The sequence below is a fragment of the Schistocerca serialis genome, chromosome 4 (assembly GCF_023864345.2).
Source record: "Schistocerca serialis cubense isolate TAMUIC-IGC-003099 chromosome 4, iqSchSeri2.2, whole genome shotgun sequence".
Lineage (NCBI taxonomy): Eukaryota > Metazoa > Arthropoda > Insecta > Orthoptera > Acrididae > Schistocerca > Schistocerca serialis.
In genome coordinates, this window is record NC_064641.1 from 876894346 (window position 1) to 876912394 (window position 18049).

The 18049-nt window shown below is 45.6% G+C and overlaps 1 non-coding gene across 1 annotated transcript; it reads right to left on the minus strand.

The window, feature by feature from the left end:
• Window positions 1–13233: 13233 nt before the first annotated feature.
• On the minus strand, window positions 13234–13308 carry Trnas-cga (transfer RNA serine (anticodon CGA)). The gene has a single exon. It is a non-coding gene; the product is annotated as a tRNA-Ser (tRNA).
• Window positions 13309–18049: the final 4741 nt, after the last annotated feature.

Here is an 18049-nt window from a genome sequence, read left to right on the forward strand (position 1 = left end):
TAGATTTTCTACTGGGTGGCTGGAGGACTGCAGTTTTCGAGTTATTCCAGAGAAACGTTTGAAGGCCACTTTGTACTTTTTCTTGAACAATCAGAAAATTATGGCCTCCTCCAAAAACAATGTTGACTGGAATATTCTCTTTCAAATTCTGAAGGTAGCAGGGGTAAAATACATGGACCGAAAGGCTATTTACAATTTGTACAGAAACCAGATGGCAGTTATAAGAGTCGAGGGACATGAAAGGGAAGCAGTGGTTGGGAAGGGAGTGAGACAGGGTTGTAGCCTATCCCCCATGTTATTCAATCTGTTTATTGAGCAAGCAGCAAAGGAAACAAAAGAAAAATTCGGATTAGGAATTAAAATCGATGGAGAAGAAATAAAAATTTTGGGGTTCGCCGATGACATTATAATTTTGTCAGAGACAGCAAAGGACATGGAAGAGCAGTTGAATGGAGTGGACAGTGTCTTGAAAGGAGGATATAAGATAAACATCAACAGAAGCAAAACTAGGATAATGGAATGTAGTCGAATTAAATCGGGTGATGCTGCGGGAATTAGATTAGGAAATGAGAAGCTTAAAGTAGTTAATGAGTTTTGCTGTTTTTGGAGAAAAATAACTGATGATGGTCGAAGCAGAGAGGATATAAAATGTAGACTTGCAATGGCAAGGAAAGCGTTTTTTAAGAAGAGAAATTTGTTAACATCGAGTATAGATTTAAGAGTCAGGAAGTCGTTTCTGAAAGTATTTGTATGATGTGTAGCCCCGTATGGAAGTGAAACTTGGACGATAAATAGTTTGGACAAGAAGAGAATAGAAGCTTTCGAAATGTGGTGCTACAGAAGAATGCTGAAGATTAGATGGGTAGATCACATAACTAATGAGGAGGTATAGAATATAATTGGAGAGAAGAGAAATTTGTGGCACAACTTGACCAGAAGAGGGGATCGGTTGGTAGGGCATCAAAGGATAGAGGGAGACCAAGAGATGAATACATTTAATAGATTCAGAAGGATGTGGTTGTAGTAGGTACTGGGAGGTGAAGAAGCTTGCACAGGATCGAGTAGCATGGAGAGCTGCATCAAACCAGTCGCTGGACTGAAGACCACAAGAACAACAACCTGCGAAAACGTAGTCTAGTACCAGATTTAGGTAAATTAAATTTATTTCAAAACTTTCCAGTTCATTTTTTATGTAGAACTAACAGTTTGCACATATCGAGCAAGAGAATATGAATGTCATGTGTATGGTATCTGAAGGCGTTGCAGGTTGCATGAAACCCATAGGTGGGGGCAGCTGAATCACCTTGCCTACAGATACGAATTCAGCATCAAAAGACGAAAACAAACTACCTAATAAACGGGACTTCATAGAGAATTTCATCCAGATAATCTATTTCTAACAGAGATAGTTTGAAATAAATTAATTTTCTGTATACAAATATCGGAAACGTATTCAATTTTCGGTTACTGGTGTTGCAAATCATCAAGTGAAACCTCATTTATAGAGATTACGTGCGGAGGAACGTTTTTGAAACACAAAATGTGGACGAACGCAACGACCTACCATTGCGCTTGTCGCCCTACTGCCCTGATGATGTGAGCGGTTGAATAGTCTGCGTTGAGACACACACCGTTAATGCGAAATAGGACTGAACCGCGGGACCTAGCGTCTTAGAACAAAGAAATGTCTATGTTTGTCTCCTAGCTGAAGTTCAAAGAATAATGCGAAGACTTTAAAGTGGCAGTTTTAGATGGCGGGTGCTTTGAGCCGTGGTAGTGTCAAATACAGGTAGAAGTCAGGTCTGAAGTACATCGTTTACGTTCAAAAATGGTTCAAATGGCTCTGAGCACTATGGGACTTATCTGAGGTTCAAATGGTTCAAAGGGCTCGGAGCACTATGGGACTTAACTTCTGAGGTCATCAGTCCCCTAGAACTTAGAACTACTTAAATCTAACTAACCTAAGGACATCACACACACACCCATTCTCGAGGCAGGATTCGAACCTGCAACCGTAGCGGTCGCGCGGTTCCAGAGCTCGTGGCCGACTGCCAGTTTATAGTGGCCGCACTCTGTACTATAGGGCGACCGGGAAACAAAAACTGTTAATGTATTTCGACCACAGAAACGTGTCTAACGTGAGAATAGAGTTAGTTTCGCTTCTACTTCTATGCTAAGAAGGGAACCTCCCCATCGCACCCCTCTCAGTTTTAGTTATAAGTTGGCAGATCAATCGAGAAAACAGGAAGAAGTTGTGTGGAACTATGAAAAAATAAGCAAAATATACAACCTGAATAGTCCATAAGCAAGATAGGCAACATCAACGACTGTATGAGCTTAGGAGCGTCGTGGTCCCGTGGTTAGCGTGAGCATGGACTTTTAGTTTGTAAATTTTACTTATTTTTTTCATAGTTCCACACAACTTCTTCCTGTTTTCTCGATTGATATGTGGTCAGTTTTTCAAGGCCTATCCACTGTGCCAACTTATAACTAAATCTGAGGGGGGTTCGATGGGGAGTTTCCCTTGTAAGTAACTTGTCAGTGCTGTCTGTAGCGTTGTCAAGTATGATCACACGGCTATAAACGCCCACGAAAGTCCGAAATCAGTACTCGGCAGATTTTGTAATTGTTGATTTTTACAGTAAATATCAAAGCACTAAGACTACGTCTTCAGGCATGTGGAGCGACTCTCTAATGAGTTTTATGTCAACTCATAAAAAAAAGCATCGATGAGAATTTCGCCAGACACAGACGAGAATTTCGCCAAAAATGTATGTTTCATTTTCAGGTCCACATGCCATTAGAGACCGTCTCATCGACGAAAATTATATTTCGGCTCGATTTTTTAACGCTCATTTTGTAACGACTTATCTCTACTGTTGTTTTATGTCATTTTTTGTTATTTTAATGTCAGTAACGTAATGCGACAGTAATGGCTAATATTAAATTCGTCGCGCTACTTCTAATTTGTATTTTAAAATGGATTTGCAGCTGACTGCCACGAGTTAATGAGGTAACTTGATCATACCCTAACTTAAATTTTATTAATGTACAGGAAATAATTAACACAACGATGTTGGATGAGTGTTTATTTATTCTTCAAATTTAAAACACCAGTTTTCGTGGTGTTCAGTCATAGCAAAAAATCTTAAAATGCTTTATCCTTCTCCAACCTGCGATTCCTACTTAAATCGAATAATATAAAAATCGGAGTAAATTTTAGGCTGCCTGCCACCACTCCACCTAACAAAAAGAAAAACTTTTTCATCTCCCAGTCAATACCTTACAACATTTATTCAACTCATCCAGTACCACTTTCCAAATTTTTTACAAATTTGACTCAGGTACCCACGTCAACTTCAGAGATTAAGACACTGCACCTTCGCACACCTCGCCGTGTTGTGATATGCAACTCCAGAATCTAACAACCCAATGTGGTTGATATGATCGCTGAGGATTAACTCTTAATACTAAACAAAATCAGCATCTGTGGTCTATATTCTTGACGTTCTCGCCAGATTCATTTGCCAAGCAGTGTAATACACATAGCCGGCCGTTTTGGCCGAGCGGTTCTAGGCGCTTCAGTCTGGAACCGCGTTGCTGCTACGGTCGCAGGTTCGAATCCTGCCTGTGGCATGGCTGTGTGTGATGTCCTTAGGTTAGTTAGGTTTAAGTAGTTCTAAGTCTAGGGGACTGATGACCTCAGATGTTAAGTCCCGTAGTTCTTAGAGCCATTTGAATTTTGTAATACACATGCAGCATAACATCATAATCTCAATTAATGTACATTACAACAAACATCTGTGCTTCTTAGACAAACCACAGAAAAATACCTTTAATCAGCTGCTCGATATTGTGATACATGGAAACGTGTGAAGAAAATATCCTCTCAGATCGGCAGAAGTGGTATCTGTGGTATGTTATACTGTGATAAATTATGAGAGGATTTATTTATATAACTGTGTAGACTTCAGGAGTAAGAGTCAGTTAATATAGAAGTTCACTCGATAACGTGTCGTGTCATGTTCCGAAATAGTACTGAAAAGAAAAATACGATTCGGCCATGGTTGCCGTCGTCTTTATCTGAGTCTATTGGTGTACTTTGGTATATAGAGTTCAACACGAATCTTCATGACGTGTCTACTGAACATGACACCATGTCATCATTTTAAAATAGTTAATATTATTGTGCCCCTAAAGAGGAAATAATGGGTATTAGCCCACCACGATGTTATTACACCTGACCTCCCCTACCCGCTATCGGGAACATGCGGTGACGTTACAGTAAACAAGTACAGCAATGGCCACGGAAATCGCTTCGCACTGCGAATGCTTTCAGGACAGTGGTACATCTACTATCCAGAGGTTCAGCGTGTCCTCGAGAAACATCACGATAGTAACCCATGGTAAGCGGAGCGGTTGCACTCAATCCCAGGTGAAATAATACCACTGTCTAATGTAACAGGCGCGACACTGCGCCTCGTTTTTGTTACCCACAGCGACAGAAGCGCCCCAAGCGGCCAGAAGCGACACTTCTGAATACAATATCGGGTGCGTGTAAATAATAACGTTTGTAATAATTCACAACTTACTTCTTACAATAGAGAGTGTATGTAGTGACACAGCGATCGACAACAACTAAAACATGACACCACAATTGTCGTTATTTAGTCATGTAAGGACTCTGGGAGGTACGAAATGGTACATTACATGCCAATTCATTTACGATTCTCTTGTAACGTACCGACATTTAATGAACAATTTCGTTTTCCTTTAATAGCAAAAAATTGCTGATAAGCACAATAAGACCAGACCTTTTGCTGAAAGACGACGTACATCTACCTAACGAAGCAGAGTTTTGTTCGCTACACTTTCAACCAAATCAATGAAAAAGAAACGTAGCAAACATGCATGGAATGTAATACCTACGTTTTTAACGTATCAAATAAGCCACCACAACTGCGTCTTAAGGGAAGACAGCAAAGATGTGATAATCATTCGACAAAAGCAATAAAACTGTTTCCCAACACAGACGACACCAATTGCACAATTGTTGCTAAATCTTAGCCACGAACGGGAAGAATTTTCAACAAATTCGCTTTTGAAGTTAATGTAGTTACATTTACAAAATTATTCGTGTATTAGAAAGTCGAGTGAAACATAAGAACAGGGCAATGTTTACACTACATTCAAAACTTTTAAGTGTCAAGGAAAGTGCATATGATAATAAAACAGACATCAACAGAAATACACTCTTGTAATGCATAAAATATGTGTTTATATTTCAGCAGAATAAGCTGAAAATATCCACATATTGGGAAGTTTTGCTTCATCAGTAAGTTTTACCTTACGTCATAGAAACAGTGTGATTCTGCTCTTTTTGAGTGTATTTCGCGATAATTCGTGTCTGTTGGCAATTAATCAAAGCGTGACACGCAAAACTATAACAACAGTTTCGTTATTTAAGCAGAGAATAATTAAAATCAAACATCCTTACGACGCATGTCGGAGTCTGCTGTCACACCGCTTGGAGCGCTAGTGTCGCTCCAGCTGTCGAACGGTAACAAGTTTTACACCAGAGAGCGTCGTGACTCTACCTAGAGTCACGTGATAATATTGTGGTCCGCTAATAACTGGCTTCATAGTATAAGTGCGGGGATACGCTGTTTTCTATTGTCTCATAGAGTATGAAAGTGTGGTAATCGTCGGTGAATAGAGTTTGGATTCATTGTTTCCTCATACGAGACACACACTATGTGATCAAAAGTATCCAGACACCGCCAAGAGCATACGTTTTTCGTATTAGGTGCATTGTGCTGCCACCTAATGCCAGGTTCTCCATGTCAGTGACCTCAGTAGTTATTAGACAACGTGCAAGGGCAGAACGGGGTGCTCTATGGATTCACGGACTTCCAATGTGGTCAGGTGATTGGGTGTCACTCGTGACATACGTCTGTATGCGACATTTTTACGCTCCTAAACATCCCTAAGTCCACTGTTTCCGACGTGATAGTGAAGTGGAAACGTGAAGGGACATGTACAGCACAGAAGTGTACAGGGCGACCTCGTCTGTTGACTGACAGAGACTGCCGACAGTTGAAGAGGGCCGTAATGTGTAATAGGCAGACATCTGTCCAGATCATCACACTGGAATTCCAAACTGCATCAGGATCAACTGCAAGTACTATGACAGTTAGGGGGGAGGCAAGAAAACTTCGATTTCATGGCTGAGAGGTTGCTCATACGCCACACATCAAGCCGGTAAATGCCAAACGACGTCTCGCTTGGTGTAAGGAGCGTAAACATTGGACGACTGAACACTGGAAAAACAATGTATGGAGTGACGAACCACGGTACACTTGTGGCGATCCGATGGCAGGGTGTGGGTATGGCGAATGCCCGGTCAATGTCATCTGCCAGCACGTGTAGTGCCTACAGTAAAATTCGGAGGCGGTGGTGTTATGGTGTGCTCGTGTTTTTCATGGAGGGGACTTGCACTCCTTGTTGATTTTCGTAGTACTATCACAGCACAGGCCTACACTGATGTTTGAAGCACCTTCTTGTTTCCCACTGTTGAAGATCAATTCTGGGATGGCGATTGCATCTTCCAACACGATCGAGCACCTGTTCATAATGCACGGCCTGTGGCGGAGTGGTTACACGACAATAACATCATTGTAATGGATTGGCCCGCTCAGAGTCCTGACCTGAATCCTGTAGAACACCTTTGGGATATTTTGGAACGCCGACATTGTGCCAGGCTTTACCGACCGTCGTCGGTACCTCCCCTCAGTGCAGCACTCCGTGAAGAATGGGCTGCGATCCCCCCAAAAGCCTTCCAGCACTTGACTGAACGTAATATCAGTATTACCAATGGACGCGCCACGAAGTTGTAAGTCATTTTCAGCCAGGTGTCCGGATACTTTTGATCACATAGTCTGCGTCCTGCAGCGGCATTTTCTCGCCGCTAACATGTTCGCTCCTTTCGTTGTTTGTGCAGTCTGCTGCGCTCTGATGTTCGGCAGCTAGGTTGTTGCAAGCCTATAAGGCCATCGCATCCTCTCTGTTCATGCTGTACGGTATATTAATGATGATGTATTAATATTACTATTAATATTTAATTATTAGTATTACATTGAATGAATGGGTTTTTGTGAAATTGTGATCATTTGTTTGTCCGTACATTAACGTCACATCCACCGATTTCCGTCCCCTTGGGATAACTCTTTCGTGGTGCTGCGTTTTTGTGTCTTAGAAAGTACATTTATCCCATTGTGGTTGCAAGAGGGCCAATGCCTTAATAGAAAAATTTTGCTGCTTTTGCCTACGGAACCATGATTATACCCAGGCGTGAATTTTTTCTTCCGAAGCAAATCGTCGACGACGACTGCCTTTCTTCAGCGCTCCAAAAATACGGAAATCGCACGGCGAGAAGTCGCGACTGAATGAACTATGTCTAAGGGATCCCAAGAGCGTACTCGATACAACTTCTCAACATGTGAGCTGTCCTACAAGTTGCGAAGAGGGTAAATTTTTTAAGTTGTTGCGACGACTTTCAAAATAATAGACAGTGTACTCACGTTATTTCCAGTTCTTTCGTTTTAATTTGACGACACTTTATACATAGCGAGGAATACCTGTGACGAACAATGAATCTTTGCTATGTCAGCCTACCATCTGACGGTACACGTATTTTTGTTTCTTTGTATTCTTCCCTTGGCAATCGATGAAGTAGACGACAGCACCGCGTTTACGTTGCCACCACAAGTGGCAGACTCTTGTCTGTGGCCACGACGCCGGCCCAGGAGGGCGTATTTCCTGAGACGGCCAGTCTTCTACGAGGCTGACAGCCGCAGTAATATAAAGCAAGCAGCGAAGTGACAGCTCTGCTTTACAGCCGAGGACGGACATGCCTTAGCTCCTGTCAGTCTCTCTCTCTCTCTCTCTCTCTCTCTCTCTCTCTCTCTCTCTCCCCCTCCCCCCCTCGCTCCCCTCTCCCTCCTTCACCCCTTTCTCTCTCTCACTATGTCTTTGCCTGTGTCTGCCCAGTCTCTATTTGGCGAGTGAAGGCTGCTGTCAGTTGACAGTTTATAACCACAAAGTGAGAAAGATTGCCAGTAGCTCTGTATGTACATGTTTGATGATAGTGTCCCTACACACCCGCCAGCGCGTTTGGCCATCTTGCACACACACACACACATACACACAAACACACACACACACAGGTGCGCGGGTATACACTATCTGATCAAAATTAGCTGGACACCTGTTACTGGACATTAATATGCTGTGTGTCCGTCAGTCGCCTTTCAAAATGGCTCTAGTGTTTAACGTCCCGTCGACAACGAGGTCATTAGAGAAAATGGCTCTAACCACTATGAGACTCAACATCTGAGGTCTTCAGTCCCCTAGACATAGAACTACTTAAACCTAACTAACATAAGGACATCACAGACATCCATGACCGAGGCAGGATTCGAACCTGCGACCGTAGCAGCAGCGCGGTTCCGGACTGAAGCGCCTACAACCGCTCGGTCACAACGGCCGGCCCTTCGCTTTTATGAGGGCTTGAACTCCACTGAGGACACTTTCAATAAGGTGCTTCAATCAATAAAATTTTTCTGTGTCTGTGACCGCATTGTCAATATGTAAAACTACCGACGTTTCGGTCACTGTTTCAAGTGATCCTCTTCAGGGTGTTTTGTTTACAGTACACTAAAACACTCTGAAGAAGGTCACTTGCAACAGTGACCGAAGCGTCGGTGGTCTTATATACTGACAACGTGGTCACAGACACAGGTAAATTTTATTGACTCTGACAGTGGCATTTAGCGATTTTCTAAGCGCAGTATGGGGACAATATCCCAACTCCGCTGTACTTGCTCTCTGTCGGCACTACATATGATGGCAGGCAGCGTTCTCCTCGCATACACTAAACACGAGCCCCACCATCGGGGACTACATGGTATAGCGTCATTCACCACTCCAAATCACTTGTTTTCGCTCATCCACCGTTCAGTGGCATTGATCCTCGCACCACCTCAAGCATCGCTTACCGTTGACTACAGCCTTAACAGTGTTTGAATGCCCCTGACGATTTGTTACTGAGGTGACATCCAATGACCAGTCCGCGTTTGAAGACACTCTCTCTGCTGCCTGACCCATTATGCTGTTTCTTATTCTCTAATGGCAACACAGTAGTCACCGGCCCTTCTTATAGGGTCAGGTCTACCTCTCGTGACTTCTAGTGGTCTTACCCACTTACGGGTTGTCCGTATAGTTTTGAAAGGATGGTGTGCGTACTTGGTATGTGCCTATATTTCAAGATTTTGGCTCAGAAATTATTGGCAAGAGGCAGTCAGCTCTCCTTTAGCAGCAACATTTGAAGAGAACTGTCACTTTATGAACAAGTCGACTCATTCATTAGCCCATTTACGAGGCCGTGCTGAAAAGCACTTCCTCCGGATGTCTTACGTGAAAACTCTTAAAGCTCCTTAAATAAAGCAAATGTTGTTAGAGGCCTCTGAATTGTAGCGTGTAACATGGCGATGTGTCAGTGCGTGTGAAACAGTGTGCTGCAGTAGAGTTTCGGATTATAAGTGTTCGTCCACAGGAGCACCATCTCCCTCAGTATGACAATGCCAGACCACACACAAGCACTGCGATTTCCACAAAAAACTGATGCCTTCTCTCCACTGTTATCGATCATCCTCCACACAGTCCTAACGGAGCCGCCTTCCGATTTTCGTCTGTTTCCATAACTTAATGAACATCTTCATCTACATCTACATCTACATCTACATCCATACTCCACAAGCCACCTGACGGTGTGTGGTGGAGGGTACCTTGAGTACCTCTATCGGTTCTCCCTTCTATTCCAGTCTCGTATTGTTCGTGGAAAGAAGGATTGTCGGTATGCCTCTGTGTGGGCTCTAATCTCTCTGATTTTATCCTCATGGTCTCTTTGCGAGATATACGTAGGAGGGAGCAATGTACTGCTTGACTCCTCGGTGAGGGTATGTTCTCGAAACTTCAACAAAAGCCCGTACCGAGCTACTGAGCATGTCTCTTGCAGAGTCTTCCACTGGGGTTTATCTATCATCTCCGTAGCGATTTCGCGATTACTAAATGTTCCTGTAACGAAGCGCGCTGCTCCTCGTTGGATCTTCTCTATCAACTCTATCTGGTACGGATCCCACACCGGTGAGCAGTACTCAAGCAGTGGGCGAACAAGTGTACTGCAACCTACTTCCTTTGTTTTCGGACTGCATTTCTTTAGGATTCTTCCAATGAATCAAAGTCTGGAACCTTCTTTACCGGCGATTAATTTTATATGGTCATTCCATTTTAAATCGCTCCAAATGCCTACTCCCAGATAATTTATGGAATTAACTCCTTCCAGTTGCTGACCTGCTATATTGTAGCTGAATGATAAAGGATCTTTCTTTCTATGTGATCGCAGCACATTACACTTGTCTACATTGAGATTCAATTGCCATTCCCTGCACCATGCGTCAATTCGTTGCAGATCCTCCTGCATTTTAGTAGAATTTTCCATTGTTACAACCTCTCGATATACCACAGCATCATCCGCAAAAAGCCGCAGTGAACTTCCGATGTTATCCACAAGGTCATTTATGTATATTGTGAATAGCAACGGTCCTTCGGCACTCCCCTGCGACACACCTGAAATCACTCTTACTTCGGAGGACTTCACTTCGTTAGTGGTGAACCAGAACAAGCAGAGATGAGGTTGTGGCTCCGCAACAAACATTGTACAGTGTCGGTATCAACAAACTGATCTCTCCTTGGGAGAAATGTGTTCGTCGTCAGGGTGACTTCGATGAGAAATAAATATGTAAATGTGAAGAATAAAGGTGAAGAATGTTAAAAGAGTTTGTTTCATTTAAAATCCTTTGAGTTTTCATATAAAAAGTTCTGAGGCATTTCCGTTCGGCACGCCATCGTGTTTTTCCTTAGGTGGTCATTTTTATTATCACACGTTGATACTGCAATACTTTTTCGTCAGTTGCGACTGGCATCATCACCAGACCTCAACTTCATCTTGTATACTTACCCTAAATGTGAGAAGAGATGCGGCAGTTCGCGAACCCTTTCTCGCCGGCTTGTGTTGACAGAATGAATGTAAGCAGATGACAGAATGGCTTAGCACCTGTGCGTCCTGGAAGCTTCTCCTGAAGTGGTGGGTAAGCATTATTAATTGGTGAGATGTTAAAGTTACACCACCGAAAAAATACACTTCCCGAGATTTCCAATTCACTCAGCATTTGTTGTTGCAACAGTGCATTTGGAGTACATGAAATGATGAGGCTTAGAGATCAATAGCACAAGCGGTTCTGAGGTAGCAGGTACTGATAAGTGCTGAAACAAAAGGCCCTAAGCACTATGGGACTTAACATCTGAGGTCATCAGTCCCCTAGACTTAGAACTACTTAAACCTAAATAACCTACGGACATCACACACATCCATGCCCGAGGCAGGATTCGAACCTGCGACCGTAGCAGCAGTGCGGTTGCGGACTAAAGAAATGCTGATATATCAATATTAATACGTGGTGTAGCCTACACGGACTGCAATGTAGGTGCGATACTCTGGCATCCAATCGATCATGCAGACGGGGTATACTGGTCTCGGATTCGTTACGCCACGCCTGCTCGACCTGTTCACGTAGTTCTCGTCCCATCACATCCCGTTCTTGCTCGAATGGAGACAAGTCTGGAGATTGTGATGCCCAGAAAAGTTGCCACACGTCTTGCAAATCAAGTTGAGTTACATGGGCAGTGTGGGCGAGCATTATCCTGTTGGATTAACACGTCACCTTCCTGCTGCAACAAAGGCAAAAGAACAGGTTCAACAACATTCTGCACTTACCGAGTGCTGGTTAGCGTCCCCACCAGAAACACCAAAGGCGAGCAAGAATTGTAACTTATCGCACCCCAGACCATAAGGCCGGGGTGAAGCCAGTGTGTCTTCGACGAATGCACTCTACACGAGACACCGCTCCTTAGGTATATATCGTACGTGCGAACGACCAGCGTCCAGGCGGAATCTTCTTTCATCACTGAAGGCTGTTGTGCGCCATTCCACCTTCCAAGTGATCCACTGACGGCACCAGTCGAGTTGTGCAAGTTGATGATGGGGCCTGAGTGGAAGACGGGCTGGAGTTGTGCGTGCCCGTAGTCCCACTGCTGATAACCGGTTCGAAATCGTTCGTATTGACACGTCTGGGCTCACAAGCACTCTTACCTATGCTGTGATAGCTGTACGATCTGGAACGGCTGCTCTTACACCACCACGGTCCTCGTGGGCGTCTGTGCTGCGCGAATGTCCAGTATCTCGTTTACGGGTGTGAGAATGTTCACGTGACCACACGTAACTGCTGATACCAGCATCGTTGCACAACTGATGCAGCACGTCCAGCTTGTGTGGCAGTTCTCCGACAGGCCCATTCCGCCACTTGAAAAGCCACAATTTGACCGCACAGGTGGTTGCAGGAAGACGAATGCGCCTCCGTGGCATGGTTGCGCCCTTGCTTCACACCTTAGCATAAGACTGAGTCCTCTGGTTGTGGGCATTCCCTATCAAAATACGGGCAAATATGGCACTCTGGTACCTACGCTACTACGCTATCTGTTATTCGAAGTGTGCTTACCGTTTCTATTTTATTTTTTATTTATTTATTTATTTTTTTTTTTTTGCCGGCAGTGTATTTACTGGGCATGAAATGAATAAAAGTATTCTACAGCCAATGCGGATTATTTCTTTCAAAATGCGGAAATGTGGTTGCGGTTGGCCGGCCGGTGTGGCTCAGCGGTTCTAGGCGTTACAGTCTGGAACTGCGCGACCGCTACGGTCGCAGGTTCGAATCCTTCGTCGGGGATGGATGTGTGTCATGTTCTTACGTTAGTTAGGTTTAAGTAGTTCTAAGTTCTAAGGGACTGATGACATCAGATGTTAAGTCCCGTAGTGCTCAGAGCCATTTGGTTGCGGTTGCCCGCAGTTTAAAATAACATGCACTATATTAAAGACACGCAATATACAATAGCATTCGTGGCGGTACATACTGTTGTACGATTGTGCAACTGATCGATGTTATCGAAATGTCTTTTGGAAGTAGCTTTAAATAGCCAAGGAATATCATCCAAGGCTATGAAACCACAGTTTCGCCTGCAGCAATCTCGTACGTCAAACTTCCTGGCAGATTAAAACTGTGTGCCGGACCGAGACTCGAACTCGGGACCTTTGCCTTTCGCGGGCAAGTGCTCTACCAACTGAGCTACCCAGGCAAGACTCACGCCCCGTCCTCACAGCTTTACTTCTGCAAGGTTCGCAGGAGAGCTTCTGTTAAGTTTGGAAGGTAGGAGACGAGGTACTGGTAGAAGTAAAGCTGTGAGGACGGGGCGTGAGTCGTGCTTGGGTAGCACAGTTGGTAGAGCACTTGTGCGCGAAAGGCTAATGTCCCGAGTTCGAGTCTCGGTCCGGCACAAAGTTTTAATCTGCCAGGAAGTGTATATCAGCGCACACTCCACTGCAGAGTGAAAATCTCATTCTGGAATATCGTACGTATTTGAAATTCAGTTGTCTCAAGTATCACATTTTCACAGAGCGACATGGCGCGGTGGCTAGCACGCTGGACTCGCGCTAGGGACGATGATGGTTCAGACCCTCGTCCGACCAGCCAGATCTGCGTTTTCTGTGATTTCCGTAAGTCGTTCCAGGCGAATGCCGGGATTATTCGCGGGTTAGAATAGGCCCGAGATATCCCTGCCTCTAGTAAGAGGCGACTAAAAGGATGATAATGATGATGATATTTGGGTTGCAAGGCGCTCAACTGCGCGGTTATCAGCGCCCGTACAAATTTACAGCCTTTGCTCAGTCCGCCCTCGCTACTTTCATGAATAGTGATGAAATGATGAAAACAACACAAACACCCAGTCATCTCGGGGCAGGTGAAAATCCCTGACCCCGCCGGGAATCGAACCCAGGACCCCGTGCTCGGTAAGCGAGAACGCGACCGCGAGACCACGAGCTGCGGACTCGACTAAAAGGAGTCTCACACTTTTTAGCCCTGTAAGTTCAGGTACCATTTTATTGTTCGACCTGCCAGTCTCAAAATTCTACAGAAGTGCGGGACGTATGGCGAAGGACGCCTTAAGTGGTGCATGAGTTATCCATAGCGCCCGTACATTCGATCTCCTGAACCTCTTGTCACGGCTTTGCATCTCCACCTGAAATTCAGCTATTTGGGCGAGGACACTTTTTCGGGGTATGTCACCTTCTTCCGCTGTCTCCTGTTCTCTTTCGCTCCCATGACAGTATTAGATTTCTCTGCGACCATTATCTAGTATGGTAGCCAGTCCGTTGTGGTGGGGTCGTCATGCACCCATTTGGTGGTAGCTCCCTGACAACACAGGGATCGCACTGCTGATGCCTGAGCATCATGCCAAGGAGTAGATGCCTGTCTTCCTGGCGCATCATGCCAGATGGCCTTTCCTGTGGGTGGGTGGCGCCTGTGGGGAGAGCCCCTCATCGAAATGGGTGGCATCAGGGCAGATGAGCTGCAACGAAGCAGACTAAGTCATCTCTTGCTAGTGACCGTACTGGGCCAGCAGTCCCTAAGAAGGGCAAGATCGAGTACAATGCTGACAGATATGACCCTAAATCGTTTCCCTCATTGGCTACGCCAAAGGAGGAACATAGGGCTACAGAAAGAAGAGAGCCATATTCGCCTCGGTATTTAATCTGTAGCAGAATGGATGGGGAATCCTTTCTACCTATGAAGCCTCAATTTTTTGTTGAACATCTTGAGGATAAGTTTGGGAAGTGACAGCACTGTCCAAGATGAGAAGCGGTGCAATCTTGATTCAGACAGTATCCCCAACCCAATCCCAAGCATTACTCACTTGTGACCGGCTGGGTGATAATCCTGTTTCTGTCACTCCCCATAAAATCCACAACATAGTCCAGGGGATTACTGTCCATCGCGACCTCCTCTTGCAGTCTGACGACGCGCTCCGTGCCAGTCTAGAACGGTGGGGTATTCATTTCATCCGCAGGGGACCCAAAGGAAAGAGGGTTGCTACCAGTGACTTCATCTTGGCCTTTGTGGGTGATCCATTGCCTGAATAGATCAAGGTGATGGTTTACCGCTGTGATGTTAAACCATACGTCCCTCCCCACATGCGGTGCTTTAAGCGCTGGAAATTCGGGCACATGTCTTCCCCCTGCACTTCCAATGCCACGTGCCGAGATCAGACGCCCACTGCATCCAGATAGTCCCTGTGCGCCTCCTCCCACTTGTATCAACTGCAGAGAACAGCACTCCCCCTGTTCGCCAGACTGCACAGTCCTCTAAAAGGAGTGGAAAATCATGGAGTACATGGTTGACTTACCAAAAGGCTAAACGTAAATTTGAACGATTACACCCCATTCAGTTGACATCCACATACGATGCAGATACATTACAATCGCCATCACAAGAACCAGCCATACCACACTCTGTGCCATGAACAGTGGGCCTTCCAGGTCTCCAGAATACATCTGCTCCCTTGGTGCTAGGGGGAAAATCTCCTCCCATTCCTACCAAAATACCTACTTCGGGAGCAAGGACCCCCCTCCCCCAAACGCAGGGGACATCGGTCCCCTCCCCCCAGCCAGAGAAGCAACAGCCTCCTCTGGCTCCTCTAATGTGCAAGGGGTCCCTTGGGACTCCCTCTTCCAAGGTCTCCATTAATGTCACAGCAGACACTCGCCAGTGGCTAAAGGAGGCAAACGCTGCTGGAAAAAGCGTTCCACGGTCTTCCTTCGTGCTTTCAGAGAAGTCCTTTCAGCAAGACCCTAAGGAGAAGCAAGAGGGCAAGCAAACAAAGAAGTCTGCTATGAAAAAGGACCCTCTGGTGGCCCCAACGCCACCGCTCCCTACCAATTCTGCACCTGCAGATGAGGTGGAGACCTCAGCATCCCCTGAGGACCTTGTCTCACTGATGCCTCATCCACTATAGGAATGGATGCAGATAATCGGTGTTAGCAGGTGACCCTGAGGCGTAACCTGCCACCTTGCATGCTTGATACCTTCCCAGCCTCATGATAATGTCGTTCTCCAGTGTAATTGCTGAAGTTTTTTCCACCACCTGGATGAGCAACAGCTTTCTGCATTGCCCTCCAGGAAACATAGTTTCTGGGAATCCAGACCCCTGTCCTTCATGGCTATAGGGGATACTACAAGAATCATAGCGACTATAATAGAGTGTCAGGTGCAGTTTGTGTCAATGTCCTGAACTCAGTATGCAGTGAACCTGTGCCCATTCAAACCCCTCTTGAAGCTGGACAAGGACGACACAGGAAATAACTGTCTACAACGTATATCTTTCTCCAGATGGTGCAGTAGCCCTGATCGCATAGGCTGCACTGATTCATCAACTCCCTAAACCTTTCCTACTTTTGGGAGATTTTAACGCTCATAACCCCTTGTGGGGTGGCACTGTGCTTACTGGCTGAGGTACATGTGTCGAAACTTCCCTGTCTCAACTCATCCTCTGCCTCTCAAATACATTTCAGTGTGGCTCATGGCACTTAGTCGGCCATTGATTTATCCCTCTGCAGCCCATGTGTCCACTGGAGAGCCCACGATGACTTGTGTTGTAGTGACCACTTACCCATCTTCCTGTCACTCCTCCAGCGCCATTTCCCCGGACGTCTACTAAGATGGGCTGTAAACAAGGCAGACTAGGAAGCTTTCACCTCTGCTGTCACCGTTGAATCTCCCTCACATGGTACCATCGATGAGCAAGTCACTAGAACGCACGTTTCTGCGGCGGAAAATACGATCCCTTGTTTTTTAGGGTGCCCCCGGCGAATGTCAGTACCTTGGTGGTCGCTAGAAATCGCTGAGGCCATTAAAGAGCAAGCTCTACAGCGGCATAAGCGGCACCCTTCCCTAGAGCACCTAATAGCTTTTAAACGGCTCCGTACCTGGGTTCGCCAGATTATAAAAAGACGGAAACAGGCGTGTTGGGGGAGGTACGTGTAGACCATAGGGTGCCATTCCCAAGTCTGGACGAAGATCAGACATGTTTGTGGGTACCAAAACCCGACAGATGTTATTGGCATTAACATCAATGGCGTGTTATCTGCCAAAGCAAATGCAATTGCTGAGCCGTTTGCTGAGCACTGTGATCGAGCCTCCATGTCAGAGAATTATCCCCCAGCATTTCACACCCTCAAACGGCGGATGGAAAGGAAAACCCCCTCGTTCACTGAACGTCACAGTTAACCCTATAATACTTCATTTACAGAGTGGGAGCTCCTCAGCGTCCTTGCACATTGTCCCGACACAGCTCCTGGGCCAGATCGGATCCACAGTCAGATAAACGTCTCTCGTCCGACTACAAGCGACATCTTCTCGTCATCTTCAACCGGATCTGGTGCGATGGCGTCTTTCCATCGCAATGGTGGGAGAGCACCATCTTTCCACTGCTCAGACCCGGTAAAAACCCGCTTGAAGTGGATAGCTATCGGCCCATTAGCTTCACCAACGTTCTTTGTAAGCGGTTAGAACGTATCGTAAGTCGGTGGTTGTGTTGGGTCCTGGAGTCACGTGGCCTACTGGCTTCATGCCAGGGCGGTTTACGCCAGGGTCATTCTACCATTGATAATCTAGTTTTCCTCGAGTCTGCCATCCGAACAGCCTTTTCCACACAACACCATCTGGTTGCTGTCTTTTTTGATTTGCGAAAAGCTTACGACACGACCTGGCGGCATCATTTTATCCAAAATTTCCTATCGCTCCGTACTTTCCGTGTCCATGTTGGTGCCTCCCATAGTTCCACCCATATCCAGGAGAATGAGGTCCTACAGGGCTCTGTATTGAGTGTATCTCTATTTTTAGTGGCCTTTAACGGTCTGGCAGCAGTTGCCGGGCTGTCGGTCTCACCTTCTCTGTATGGTTGTATGCAGATGACTTATGCATTTCGTACCACTCCTCCAGTACTGGAGTTGCCTAGAGGCGCCTACAGGGGGCCATCCACA